The sequence below is a fragment of the Schistocerca serialis genome, chromosome 2, assembly GCF_023864345.2.
Source record: "Schistocerca serialis cubense isolate TAMUIC-IGC-003099 chromosome 2, iqSchSeri2.2, whole genome shotgun sequence".
Classification (NCBI taxonomy): Eukaryota; Metazoa; Arthropoda; class Insecta; order Orthoptera; family Acrididae; genus Schistocerca; species Schistocerca serialis.
This window is the reverse complement of record NC_064639.1, coordinates 414,590,725-414,604,035: the sequence shown is the minus strand read 5'-3', so window position 1 is coordinate 414,604,035 and position 13,311 is coordinate 414,590,725. Positions and strand designations below refer to the sequence as shown.

Here is a 13,311-nt window from a genome sequence, read left to right as displayed (position 1 = left end):
GTCAGAGCATTGTTACGTTTATTTCCTGTATTTGCATTAAGTTTTTCACATGAAGAACTACGTCAAATCACAGCAGTAAAATCAGCCACAGAGTTTCTGTAGTATGGGTGAGTGTCACTCGGAAAATAAACGTGTAAATGATGTCGAACTTAAATTATGTTACTGACGTCCGGTTATTAATGCGTTGAGTACGTCTACCTTCTTTCAGGAATGTGGATGAGAACGCAGTCCTTCAGAGATGTTCACAGTTTGTGTGTATATTACCAGTAGAAAGCTTGTGTTCCAAGTCTGGTTAATATTCCCTGTAACTAAGTGAGTCTGAACTTGCTCCTTACATATGACGTGTGTAGCAGTGGTAGCACTTTCATACTTGCTGTTATTACTGCAAAATGGCAAAGCAGTTTTGTGCTTCAGTTTTGTTCAGGATTGTAGAAGCGACTTCAGAACACCTTTCAAAGAAATTTCTGAATCGTCGCCGTCTGATTAACGTGAGGTCATGGAAAGTGCGAGAGGAGAAGTATTGATAACGTTGTGAACGGGATCCATGTTGTAGGACATGTTGGCGTGTTAAATTACGCCAAGTTTTCAATGAGTGCTCGGGTAGGGTTTGTTGGGTGCTGCAGATCTCAGTGTTATGATTGTTGGTACGACTCGTATCAAAATGTGGGTCACAAGTCTAGCAGTTAAAAGAGTTTCAGTTTTTGTGTTGAAATTGTTTTCACTCACTTTTTCACTTGAAGAATTACATCAGATCACAACAGTGAATTAGCCACAGAGTTTCTGAAGTATGGGTGAGTGTCACCCGAAGCAAAAAAAAAACGTCCAGTTATTAATGCATTACGTATGTCTACTTTCTTTCAGAAAAGTGGATGAGAGCACAGCCCTTCAGAGATTTTGTTCACAGTTTGTGTGTATATTACCAGTAGAAACCTTGTTTCTGAGTCAATTAATATTCCATGTAACTAAGTGAGCTGGAGATTGCTCGTTGTATATGAATTTTTGGTCAATGTTGCTGTGTGTGATATCACGGTGGCTATTATAATCATGTACTGTGTCCACGCTTCTCCCGAGTTGTCATCTCCCAAGTAGATGTTGGAACATTTTTAGTTGTTTACCTGGTACGTGTTTGAAATATACTGAGGTATAGAAGTTGCCGTTGTGGAACAGAGTGCTTTGTTCCATTGTGTATTTGGGATGAGCAGAATTCAAATCTCTGTTTTTCTGACCAGATTTAAAATTTCCATAGTCTGCAACAAGGATTAAGTTTATATGTTGGGATGGTTTCTATGAAAGATACATGGCATATTTCCTTTAACATTCTTGTGCTGTGCTCCATCTCTAATAATCTCATTGTCCATTCGATGTTTGATGTTCATTTAGTTAACTACTATGGTGAAATCTCCCCTCAGAATTTTGGTTAAGTTGGTTGTCGTGACAGATTTGTTGCTTTTGATTTGGCAAAGGCAATGAATTTGAAAATGAGATAAAGGTTGCGGGAACAGTAAGGCCAAAGGTATATGTTTGCTCCATATATAGCGCTTTTCATTTTAAATAACATAACCTGCAAGTTAAATTTGGAAAGGTGTAGGTGTTAAACATCCTAGATAAATCTCCAATCACTATTTGGATGCATATATGCCAAACAAAAAGCATAAGAAATGGAAGAGGGGAGGAAATGGTTTGGCAGCTTACCGATCAAATTATAATCTTCTTTCGTTGCCAGGCTTATTTAGGTACCTTACACCCACCTCTTATAAATATTTTGAACTAAGTACTTTCTTTTCTAAAATTTTGAAGAAGATATTTATTGTTTTAAATGGTTTTCGTCTATCAGATTCTATTATTATTTTGAATTCTTCCACTTAAATTTAATCCAAAAATGTAAGTCGAACTGAGTTGTTAACGGTGTCTTAACCCCCTCTCCTCCTCCTCCTCCTCCTCCTCATCCTCCTTAATTGACTTTTTATTATGAATGTCACATTCAATCTTGTCAGACTTTCGACCCTAGTTACAAATCACTATCTCTGTGCCATTAAAAAATGTCAACAACAACAGAGTGTTGTAATTTTTTCACGTTGGTCATCAAGTACAACCCCATCCCACTGATAGTATATGTTATTCAACATGCTTTGATATTGCTAAGACAGTGCTACAAGATATTATAAGGTTCTTGGCCTTTTTAAAAAGTATGTTGGTAATAAAAATCTACAAGAGTTGTTTGTTTTTTTTTTTTTTTTTTGGGGGGGGGGGGGGTTGTCGTAAAATCTACTCTCTATTTGGGACCACTGCAAATATGTATTGGCATTGTTAGGGTTAAGCCTGGTGTCGTTAGGCCGGACTGACCTTATATGAGTGAAGTGTCTGTACATAAATTATTACATTGTCAGTTACTGCTTGAAGTCATGTCACACATATTAAAATGAAGATGGTTGTCAGAACACTGGTCCATGAGGGATACTAGGCTTTAACAAGTAAAAATTTGGTTGCACGTATACAATAGTACCGTTTTTATTACTATGCAGTGTTCTTGGTTTTCCAGTGACAAATTTCTTATTTAAGCTGCTTTACACCCATACTCCATAGCGAATTAAATATTTGTATTAATTTGCTCCCCGTTTATGGGGAGGAGGACACAGTGATCGCAGCAGTATCCAGCGGTGGTTGCAGAGGTTTAAAGGTGATTTCTTTCTTTCTTTCTTTTTGACCTCTATTTTCCAAAATTCTTCTGAAGGGCGAGCCAGCTGGGGAAGGGCGCCTTACATGGTGCATCGTGTCCATTGTGCACTGAGACCTTCATCATTCTTTATCGTCATGGGTTTGCAGTTCTGCTCATTCTCCATCTGTTGGATGAGGGCACCTTCCTGGGTGCATAGCTGGCTCCCATATTACAGTGGAACATTAATGGGTTCAGGGCACATGCAGAGGAACTGAAACTGCTAGTGAAGTAAGGCCCCCTGTGCCTGTGCAGTTTCATTTTCTGCGCCGACGATGATCATGGACTTCTTTGCACCTCATATCCAGCATGGTAGCCAGTCCGTTGTGGTGGGGCTGCCATGTACCCTATTGGTTGTAGTCCCCCTGACTGAACAGGGATTGTTCTGCTGATGCCTGCACCATTAACTCCCCATGTATTCCAAGGAGTTGATGCCCATCTTCCTGAGGCATCATGGGTCTCCCGGCAATGGTCATCCTTCCAGGTGGCCTTTGCTGAGGCTGGGTGGCGCCTGTGGGGAAGGCCTTTGATCGGAGTGGGTGGCATCAGGGTGGATGACACGCCATGAAGTGTATTACGTCAGCACTTGCTGGTGGTCAAACACCAGCAGTCTCTAAGTACTCAAGGTCTCACAATTTAATGCACGGGAGGATAGCCTCAAATTGTTCCCCACCCTAACTATGCCATGGGAGAAACACCAGGCTAAGGATGGCAGCAAATCTTATTCGCACCAGTACCTCGTAGGTACGAAAGCTGATGGGGAATCCTTCATGTCGATGAAGCCTCAGTTTTTTGTGGAGCATTTAGAGGACAAGTTTGGGGAGGCCCAAAATGTAATCTGGGTCAGTCTTGATAAAAACAGCACCCTCAGACACAATGGATATAGAATGCTCAGCTACTCATTCGGTGGCAGCAGGTGACCCTGAGGCGTAAACTGCCTCCTTTATCGCTTCATGCCTTCCTAGCCTCGCGATAACGTCATCCTCCAGTGGAATTGCGGCTGTTTTTCCCACCACCTAGCTGAGCTGTGACAACTGTTAAGCTTTCTGAATTGCCCTCCAGGAAACCTGGTTCCCGGCAGTGTGGACCCCTGCCCTCCGTGGCTATAGGGGATATTACAAGGACTGTAGTGGATATAATAGAGTGTCAGGTGGAGTTTGCGTCTATGTTCTGAACTTGGTATGTAGTGAACATGTGCCTCTTCAAACTCCTCTTGAAGCTGTGGCAGTCAGGATAAGGATGACACAGGAAATAACCGTCTGCAACGTATATCTTCCTCCAGATGGTGCAGTACACATGAACATATTGGCACTGATTCAACAACTCCCTAAACCTTTCTTACTTTTGGGAGATTTTAATGCCCATAACCCCTTAGGGGGTGGTGCCATGCTTACTGGCCGAGGTAGATATGTCAAAAGTTTACTGTCTCAACTCGACCTCTGCCTCTTAAAATACTGGGGCTCCCACACATTTCAGTGTGGCTCATGGCACTTTCTGGGCATTTGATTTATCACTTTGCAGCCCAGGACTTCTTCCATCTGTCCACCGGAGAGCCCATGATGATTTGTGTGGTAGTGACCACTTCCCCATTTTTCTGTCACTCCCCTGGCATCATTCTCCCAGACGGGCTTTAAACAAGGCAGACAGGGAAGCTTTCACCTCTACCGTCACTTTTGAGGCTCCCACACAATGGTAACATTGATGGGGTGGTTGAGCAAGTAACCAAAATCTGTGGTGGTGAACGCAATCCCTTATTCCTTAGGGTGCCCCCCAGAAAAAGACAGTACGTTGGTGGTTGCCAGAAATTGCTGAGGCCATTAAAGAGTGTAGGTGGGCTCTACACTGGCATGAATGGCACCCACCCCTGGAGCACCTAATAGCTTTTAAATGGCTCTGTGCCCATGTTCGCCAGCTCATAAAAAAGGCGGAAACAGGAATGTTGGGAGAGGTTTGTCTCAACCATTGGGCACAATGCATCACCTTCACAGGTCTGGACGAAGATAAGACCTGTGTTTGCGTACCAGACCCCGACAGGTGTCCCTGACATTAACATCAATGGTGTATTATCTTCCATTGCAAACGCAGTTGCCGAGCACTTTGCTGAGCATTATGCTCAAGCCTCTGCATCCCAAAATTACCACCCAGCCTTTCGCGCCCTTAAACGGCAGATGGAAGGCAAACTTCTCTCATTCACTGCATGCCACAGAGACCCATATAACACTCCATTTACTGACTGGGAGCTCCTCAGCACCCTTGCACATGGCCCCGACACAGCTGCTGGGCCAGATTGGATCCACTCTCAGATGCTTAAACATCTCTCATTGGACTACCAGCAACATACTCTCACCATCTTCAACTGCATCTGGAGCGATGACATATTCCCGTTGCAATGGCGGGAGAGCACCATCGTTCCAGTGCTTAAACCTGGTGAAAACCTGTTTGATGTGGATAGCTATCAGCCTCACCAACATTCTCTGTAAGCTGCTAGAACGTATGGTGAGTCAGCAGTTGTGTTGGCTCCTGGAATCACAGGGCCTGCTGGCTCCATGCCAGGGCGATTTCAGCCAGGGCCACTGTACCACTGATAATCTCTTATCCCTAGAGTCTGCCATCCAAACAGCTTTTTCCAGATGCCAACAGCTTATTGCCATCTTTTTTTATTTAAGGAAACCATATGACATGACCTGGTGACATCATATCCTAGCTACATTATATGAGTGGGGTCTCTGGGGCCCGCTCCTGATTTTAATTCAGAATTTCCTGTCACTCTGTACTTTCCATGTCCAAGTTGGTGGCTCCTATGCTCTCTCCCCCCATGCCCTCCCCCCAATATCTAGAAGACTGGGGTCCCGCAGGGCTCCGTATCGAATGTCTCTCAATTTTTAGTGGCCATTAATGGTCTGGCAGTGGCTGTAGGGCCATCCGTCTCACCTTCTCTGTATGCAGGCAACTTTCGCATTTTCTACTGCTCCTCCAGTACTAGTGTTGCTGAGAGGCACTTACAGGGAGCTATCCACAAGGTGCAGTCATGGGCTCTAGCCCATGGTTTCCAGTTTTTATCTGCGAAGTGGTGTGTCATGCACTTCTGTCAGCATCATACTGTTCATCTGTAACCAGAACATTACCTTGATGATGATCCACTCACTGCAGTGGAGACATATTGATTCTTAGGACTGGTTTTTGATGCCCGCTTAACTTGGCTTTGTCATCTATGTCGGCTTAAGCCTAAATGCTAGTAGCACCTCAATGCCCTCCACTGCCTGAGCAGCACCAACTGGGATGCAGGTCGCTCTACTCAGCTGCAGCTCTACAGAGGCCTTGTTCAATTCAGCCTTGACTACTGGAGGCTGGTTTATGGTTTCGCATTGCCCTCAGCATTGCAGTTACTAGACCCAGTGCACTACTGTGGAAATCGACTAGCAACAGGAGCTTTTGGGACGAGTACAGTGACCAGTGTACTGGTGCAGGCTGGAGTCCCTCCATTGCAGATCAGGCGTGCACAACTGTTCGCCAGTTACGCTTCACACATTTGCAGCTCTCCTGAGCATCAAAATTACTATCTCCTTTTCCCAACCATGGCAATTCATCTCCCGCATCGGTGACCCAGGTCAGGGCTTACAATTGTGGTTCATGTCCGATCCCTTCTGTCTGAACTGGAGTCCTTCCCTTTACCACCCCTACTCTAGGTCCATTCACATACATCACCACCGAGCGAGGTGGCGCAGTGGTTAGACACTGGACTCGCATTCGGGAGGACGACGGTTCAATCCCGCGTCTGGGCATCCTGATTTAGGTTTTCCGTGATTTCCCTAAATCACTCCAGGCAAATGCCGGGATGGTTCCTCTGAAAGGGCACGGCCGACTTCCTTCCCCATCCTTCCCTAATCCGATGAGACCGATGACCACGCTGTCTGGTCTCCTTCCCCAAACAACCAAACCAACCACATACATCACCGTGGTATAAACCCAGGCTGCAGCTTCATCTGGGCCTTTCTCATGGCCATAAGGAGTCAGTCAATCAATCCAGTGTCTTTCTGCTGTCACTTGATCTCAGTTCTTGAGATGTCCCGGGGCTCTGCAGTGTTAACACCTGTGGATCGATGGCTGATGTTCACGTTGGCTTTGTCTTTGTTCACATAGGATGTTTTGAACAGTACTTCTTGCCAGATGGCTGCAGTGTTTTCACTGCAGAGCTTCTCTGTACTGACTCCTTGAGCAGCTGACAAGCTATTGACCATTGCTACCCTCGCCATCCTTTGGTAGCGACCATCCAGGAGTCCATCTGTGCCCTGGAACAGTCCAGTCGTTCAGTGGTGTTTGTCTGGACTCCAAGACAAGTCGGAATCCCAGGCAACGAACTTGCTGACGGGCTGGCCAAACAGGCTATGTGGAAACTGCTTCTGGAGATGGGCATCTCTGAAACTGACCTGTGTTCGGTATTATGCCGCTAGGTTTTTTGGCTTTGCGAGACGGAATGGTATAACCTTAGTATGCACAACAAACTGCGTGCCATTAAGGAGACTATGAATGTGTGGAAGTCCTCCATGCGGACCTCTCGCAGGGACTCTGTGGTTTCTGACAGCTCCGCATTGGCCGCACTTGAGTGACCCACGACCATCTCCTGCACCGTGAAGACCCATCCCAGTGTCAGTGTGGTGCCCGGTTGACAGTGGCCCATATTCTGTTGCGCTGTCGTACTTTGGCGGCCCTGCAATGAAATCTTCGGTTACCAAACTCGTTACCGTTAATTTTAGCAGACAATGCCTCATTGACTGATTTAGTTATACATTTTATGCATGAGGTTTTTTTTATCCTTCTATCTAAGTTTTAGCGCTTGTTATTTGTCCATCTGTGTCCTCCACTCTAGTGCTTTTAGGGTGGAGGTTTTAATATGTTGCAGAGTGGCTGGCTTATCCTTTTCATACTCGTGGTCAAGAAGCCACGGTCGTCTGCTGTCTTGTTTTAATCCTTTCTACCTGTTTCTTGCGACTCTCTTGTTTTCTTGTCCTATTTTGTTCTTTGAAGTGTTTGTTGCCCTTCTGCCGTTCTTGTGGTTTTTCTCTTTCTCCCAGTTTTGTGCTGTGTGAGTCCTTTTCCTTATTCTTCTTTCTCTTTCTCTTATGGATTTACATTAATAGGAACAAGGGACCAATGACCTCGCATTTTGGTCCATTCCCCTCTCTTTAAACCATACAACCAGCCAATCTTCTTGATCGACTCCCATGACCATTTTTCCTACTAGAAGACTTCAGTGCCCATCATGTCTTGTGGGGCTCGACGTCTGCTTGCCTTCGAGGTCGGATTTTGGAGTGCCTCATAACGTCTCATGAGCTGTGCATCCTTAACACAAGTACTCACACTCATTTTCTGCGCTGCTACCGGGTCATTCTCAGCCATCAACCTCTCTCTCTGCTGTCCAGTCCTCACAGACGCTGTTCAGTGGGAGGTCATTGACAACCTTCATTCCAGTGACCACTTAAACTCCGCATTCACCTACTGGATGGAGGACTACCTGAAGAGAGCCCACCAACATGGATTGTCTGCAGATCTAACTGGACACTGTTAAGCCAGCTTGTTGTGTTTGAACATCACAACAGCAACTGGGAATGGGTGGGTCACATCATGTGAGTGATCATGCCGCTGACTTATCCATTCCAAAGTGCTGTAGCTTGCTGGACAGATGAGTGCTGTTCAGCCATCCAGGACAGGTGTGCGGCTCTTTGCCGATTTAAATGCCGCACTACAGCAGATAACCTCGTAGCCTTTCGAGTCGCTAGAGCCAAGGCTCATTGCCTAATTAAGGGGAGCAAGAAAATGTCATGGCAAGTTTTCCTGGAATCTATCAACCAATCCAATTGTTCTACAAAAATATGGGAAGCCGTCAGCAGGGTTTCTGGTAAATGCAGTCATTTACCAATAGCAGCAGTACTGAAATAGGGATGTCTCCATATAGTGCCTGGATACATGGCTCAGACACTGGCAGAGAATTTTGCACAAACTACTGTCCATGCCAGCCAGAATCTGGCATTTCGAGGGAGAACTACACTTTTCCTAAGTGGGAACTGGAATTGGCCCTGTCTGAGACTCATGATACTGCACCTGGTCATATGACAGACAGGTAACTCCCCCAACTTGTGGAGACACTTTTGATACCTCTCCTCAAACCAGGAAAGGATTGCACATGTCCCATCAGTTATGGGAGTATAGCATTAATGAGCTGTGTAGGAAAGACCCTGGAGCAAACAGTTGACCTTCATTGGGTATGGTCGTTAAAGACCAGGCAACTCCTTAGACGCTCTCAGGAGATTTTGGTCCCTGTTGACAACCTGACCCTGTAAGAAGCGGCTGTTCAGTAGGCTTTCCTACATAAACATCACTGTATTGGCATATTCTTAAATATCAGTAAGGCATATGTTGCTACTTGGAGACGCTGTATTCTTGCACTACTGCATCAGTGAGGCTTTTGTGGCCACCTCCTCATCTTCATATGGTCTTTTCTGTCTTAGCAGTTATTGAAAACTGGAGTTACTGACTTGCTGTCAGAACAGTTTGAGCAGGGGAATGGTGTCCCTCCAGGCATTGTTTTACGTATTACCCTCTTTGCCATAGTATCATGTCCATGGTAAGGAGTCATGTACGGTGCTCTGTGTTTGTGGATAATTTTGCTGTTTTCTGTTCTCCATCGCTGCAAGAGCTAGTTGTCAGTTGCAACTTACAGTGCAGAGGTTAGAGGAGTGGATTGCAGAGAAGGGTTTTCAGTTTCATGCAGATAAATATGTGTGTGTGTGTTCATTTTAATCGTTCTCATTATATTTTTCATTTGCCTATCTTGTGTATGAGGGACACCATCCTGCATTTTAGAGACTTGGTGAATTTCCTGGGCCTCTTTCTTTACTCCAAATTGTCGTGGTTGCCACACCTGAGACCTGAACGCCAGATCTCTCAAGGCACTAAACATCATAAAGTGCCTTAGCCACAGGTTCTGTGGAGCAGACAAGGCACATCTGCTTCAGTTTTATAGGGCTTTGGTGCATTTACAGTTGAAGTACGCATGCACGGTATATGGATTGACGAGGCCTTCTTATTTGAAGATCGTTGATGCTGTCCACCGTGAGGCAGTTCGGCTGCTTATAGGACCAGTCCCATACTCAGCCTCTGTGCTGAGGGTGATGAGTTACCACTTACCATCCAGCAGCAGCTCCTCATACTGCATCAGGCATGTAAGTTCCTCGCAGATCTGACTTCACGCACGTACCATACCTGTTGCCTGCCCGCCACTGGAACACCTTTTTCCAACTGTCCACAAGCAACAGTGCCTTTTCAGGTCCATGTGCAGTGTGTGCTGGAGTCACTCCGTGTCGAGCACATACAACCTGAAATTCAGCGTTTAAACCATCTTCCACACTGGTTACTGCAGAGGCCCAGCATAATTTATATGTGGTGCAGCACAGAAACATTCCTGCTTCTGTTTTTAATGCAGTATTTTACTATTTTATATGAGCACCACCCTATGTTGGTGTTTTTACAGATGGGTCTAAGCGGGGAGCTCTGGTGATTGATATGTCGCTTTCCCAGATTGTGTCCTCAAGATACACACACTCACACACACCCACACCATATAAAATTAATTGTTGGTAAGGCAGGTACCAGGTTGAGATTCATTGGGAGAGTCCTTAGGAAATGTAGTCCATCAACAAAGGAGGTGGCTTACAAAACGCTCGTTCGACCTATACTTGAGTATTGCTCATCAGTGTGGAATCCGTACCAGATTGGGTTGACGGAGGAGATAGAGTAGATCCGAAGAAGAGCGGCGCGTTTCGTCACAGGGTTATTTGGTAATCGTGATAGCGTTACGGAGATGTTTAGCAAATTCAAGTGGCAGACTCTGCAAGAGAGGCGCTCTGCATCGCGGTGTAGCGAGCTGTCCAGGTTTCGAGAGGGTGCGTTTCTGGATGGGGTATCGAGTATATTGCTTCCCCCTACTTATACCTCCCGAGGAGATCACGAATGTAAAATTAGACAGATTCGAGCACGCACGGAGGCTTTCCAGCAGTTGTTCTTCCCGGGAACCATACGCGACTGGAACAGGAAAGGGAGGTAATGACAGTAGCACATAAAGTGCCCTCCACCACACACTGTTGGGTGGCTTGCGGAGTATAAACGTAGACGCAAACACACGTTTGTCCATGGTGGCTGTACCACTAGCAGTCACTTTGCATTCTAATGTACCAATCACAATGCCTTCTCGTGAATTGTGGAAAACTGACACACACACACACACACACACACACACACACACACACACACACACACACAAGCAAGGGGTGAACCTGTAGCACCTACGGTCACATAATGCACTGGACATATTTAATAAAATTTTGAGATTCTGACTTCACATCCATTTCTGTTTTCATAACTAAGAAACATAACTTTCAAATTGCTCAGTGGCATGTACTTTTTGTTTCTGATCTTTTTCTTGATGTATTTATATTCAAATGGACACAGTGTTTTTCATCTAGACAAATTTGACTTATGTTCTAGATATCCCGCCCCTCCCCTCCCCCCTTCTCCCTCCTCCCCCCCCCCCCCCCCCCCCCTGCAAAAAAGTCTTTTGCATAGTTTTCTGGAATCTTCTTTTCATGCTTGCTTTTTCAGATGTGCCTCATTCCTTTTTCCATTATCAAATGGAAGCAGTTTTGTTTGCCTTCCTTTTTCAGTGGAATCCTGGGAATTGCACTGTGAACAGTAAAGCAGAAATTTTCAGCAGATTCCCTCGGCGTAATCAGTTCAACAACATTGAGATCTTCTTTGGTTCTGTGCACTTATGGTGTCGGCTGCTCTTCTGCCACATGCTGTAGTGGCAGCTAATTTCCACTGATTGTAGCCAATCGGGCGATGCTATGCAATGGCCAGTGAGAATCTCTGAATTTAATTACTTGTTTCATCAGAAGATATAAATTTATTGTTTTTGTTTTTGACACGGATAGAGCAAGATTGACGATAATTGATCTGACTATTATGAATTATAAGTTTGTTACTTTTTTCGTATGTATTTGTGGTGTTGTATGTTTCTCAGAATATGACCCGATTTCTCGGGATGTTGCTTCATATTCCAAAGTTACGGTTTGGTCATGAGTTGGCGGAACCGACCATTGTGACTGGAGGAAAACTTACTGTGGTAATGGACTGATCTGTAGTGTAGGCTGAGGTCTAGGTTAAGTTGAAATGTTACAGTTCGTATGTGAATTGGCAAAGCCAATGAATGTGAGTGGAGGAAAACTGATTGTAGTGACAAATTGATCTGTAGTGTAGCCCAATGACTGTTTTGAAAACTTGGTGCGGCATTTCCAAAACCCCTATTTCTGAGGTTGTGGTTATGCTGGAAGCTAAGAGTACTGTTTAAATTTTGTGGAATATTTTACATCATGTGACAACATTTTGCACAAAATATTTCAGTATGCCGTCACATGATTTCATACAATCCACATCATGACTATGTTTATTGATCACTGTGTTCTCGTTGGTCCTGTCATCTTGTTTAATCATCCGTCTCGTCATTTGTCACGTTCGCTTCCCATCATTCCATCACACAAACTGTTACCAATTGCAACACTGAAAGGAAAAGCTGCTGACACCATAAGTGCACTTTTACCTCTTCTGTAGGCACTTGCAAATATTTACTTGCCAAACAAACTAAGCTCGGCAGTGTAGCGATGGTTTAGAAACAGCTGAAAATGTTTTTGCTAATTCATCAATAATTTCATCCACGGTCTGTTGTGTGATTTCAAGTGTGGCATGGTCAGTGTGAATCCATCACTCATATTGAATCAAATCTTCATAATCAGTATTTTCAATTTGCAATGCACTTCCACAAATTTTTCAGAACTTCTGGTCATGAAAATTTTTCACGGCATGAAGAATGTTGTCTTTTGATTCCTAATTACACATGTTTCCCCCCACCCACAACCAATCCCTAACTGTCTTTGACTATGTGTGATCTTAATTTTACATTCTGTTGTATTTTCGTGCACAAACTGAGTGCAAAACTGATGCAGACACGCAGTCACAAACCACTTTGGACACAGTTCAAAAAATGTAAAAATACAATTTCAGGTTGATTTCCATTGTGATAAGCAACTAACATTTCTTTCAGATTACATAGTAACAAGTACTTATGCATCTTAACTTCTTATTAATCTACTGAAATGAAAACAATTTTTTTCCAGGAAAAATTTGATAAAATTCTTTACCTTCAGAAATATCCATAACCTTTGCATTATTTTTCTGGAAGCTTCTGTCTTGCTTGCTTTTTGAATGTGCCAGAATTTCTTTTTAATCTTAAAAATGCCTTGTTGCTTTGGCTGTTTGTTCTGAAACACAAAATTCACCCATATAGTTGTTTTAATGGTCCAGCTTTAAGGGATAGAGATCAAAAATAATTTTTTCTTTGCTATTTGATTTATTAAATTTTTCTTCTTTGATCAGCTGGTTATAATCTAAACAATTAAAACATTGTTTAGTTGCAATAGGTTGCTCCAATTCACTATGATCAAGTCCAAAAACCATGGATTTTTCAACATGATGCAAATTTGACTTTG

General features: G+C 44.1%; 1 protein-coding gene across 1 annotated transcript in view; it reads left to right on the top strand.

The window, feature by feature from the left end:
* LOC126456027 (tropomyosin Cha f 1.0101-like) overlaps positions 1 to 13,311 on the top strand; it is a 98,101-nt gene that overhangs the window by 399 nt on the left and 84,391 nt on the right. The window lies entirely within an intron of this gene.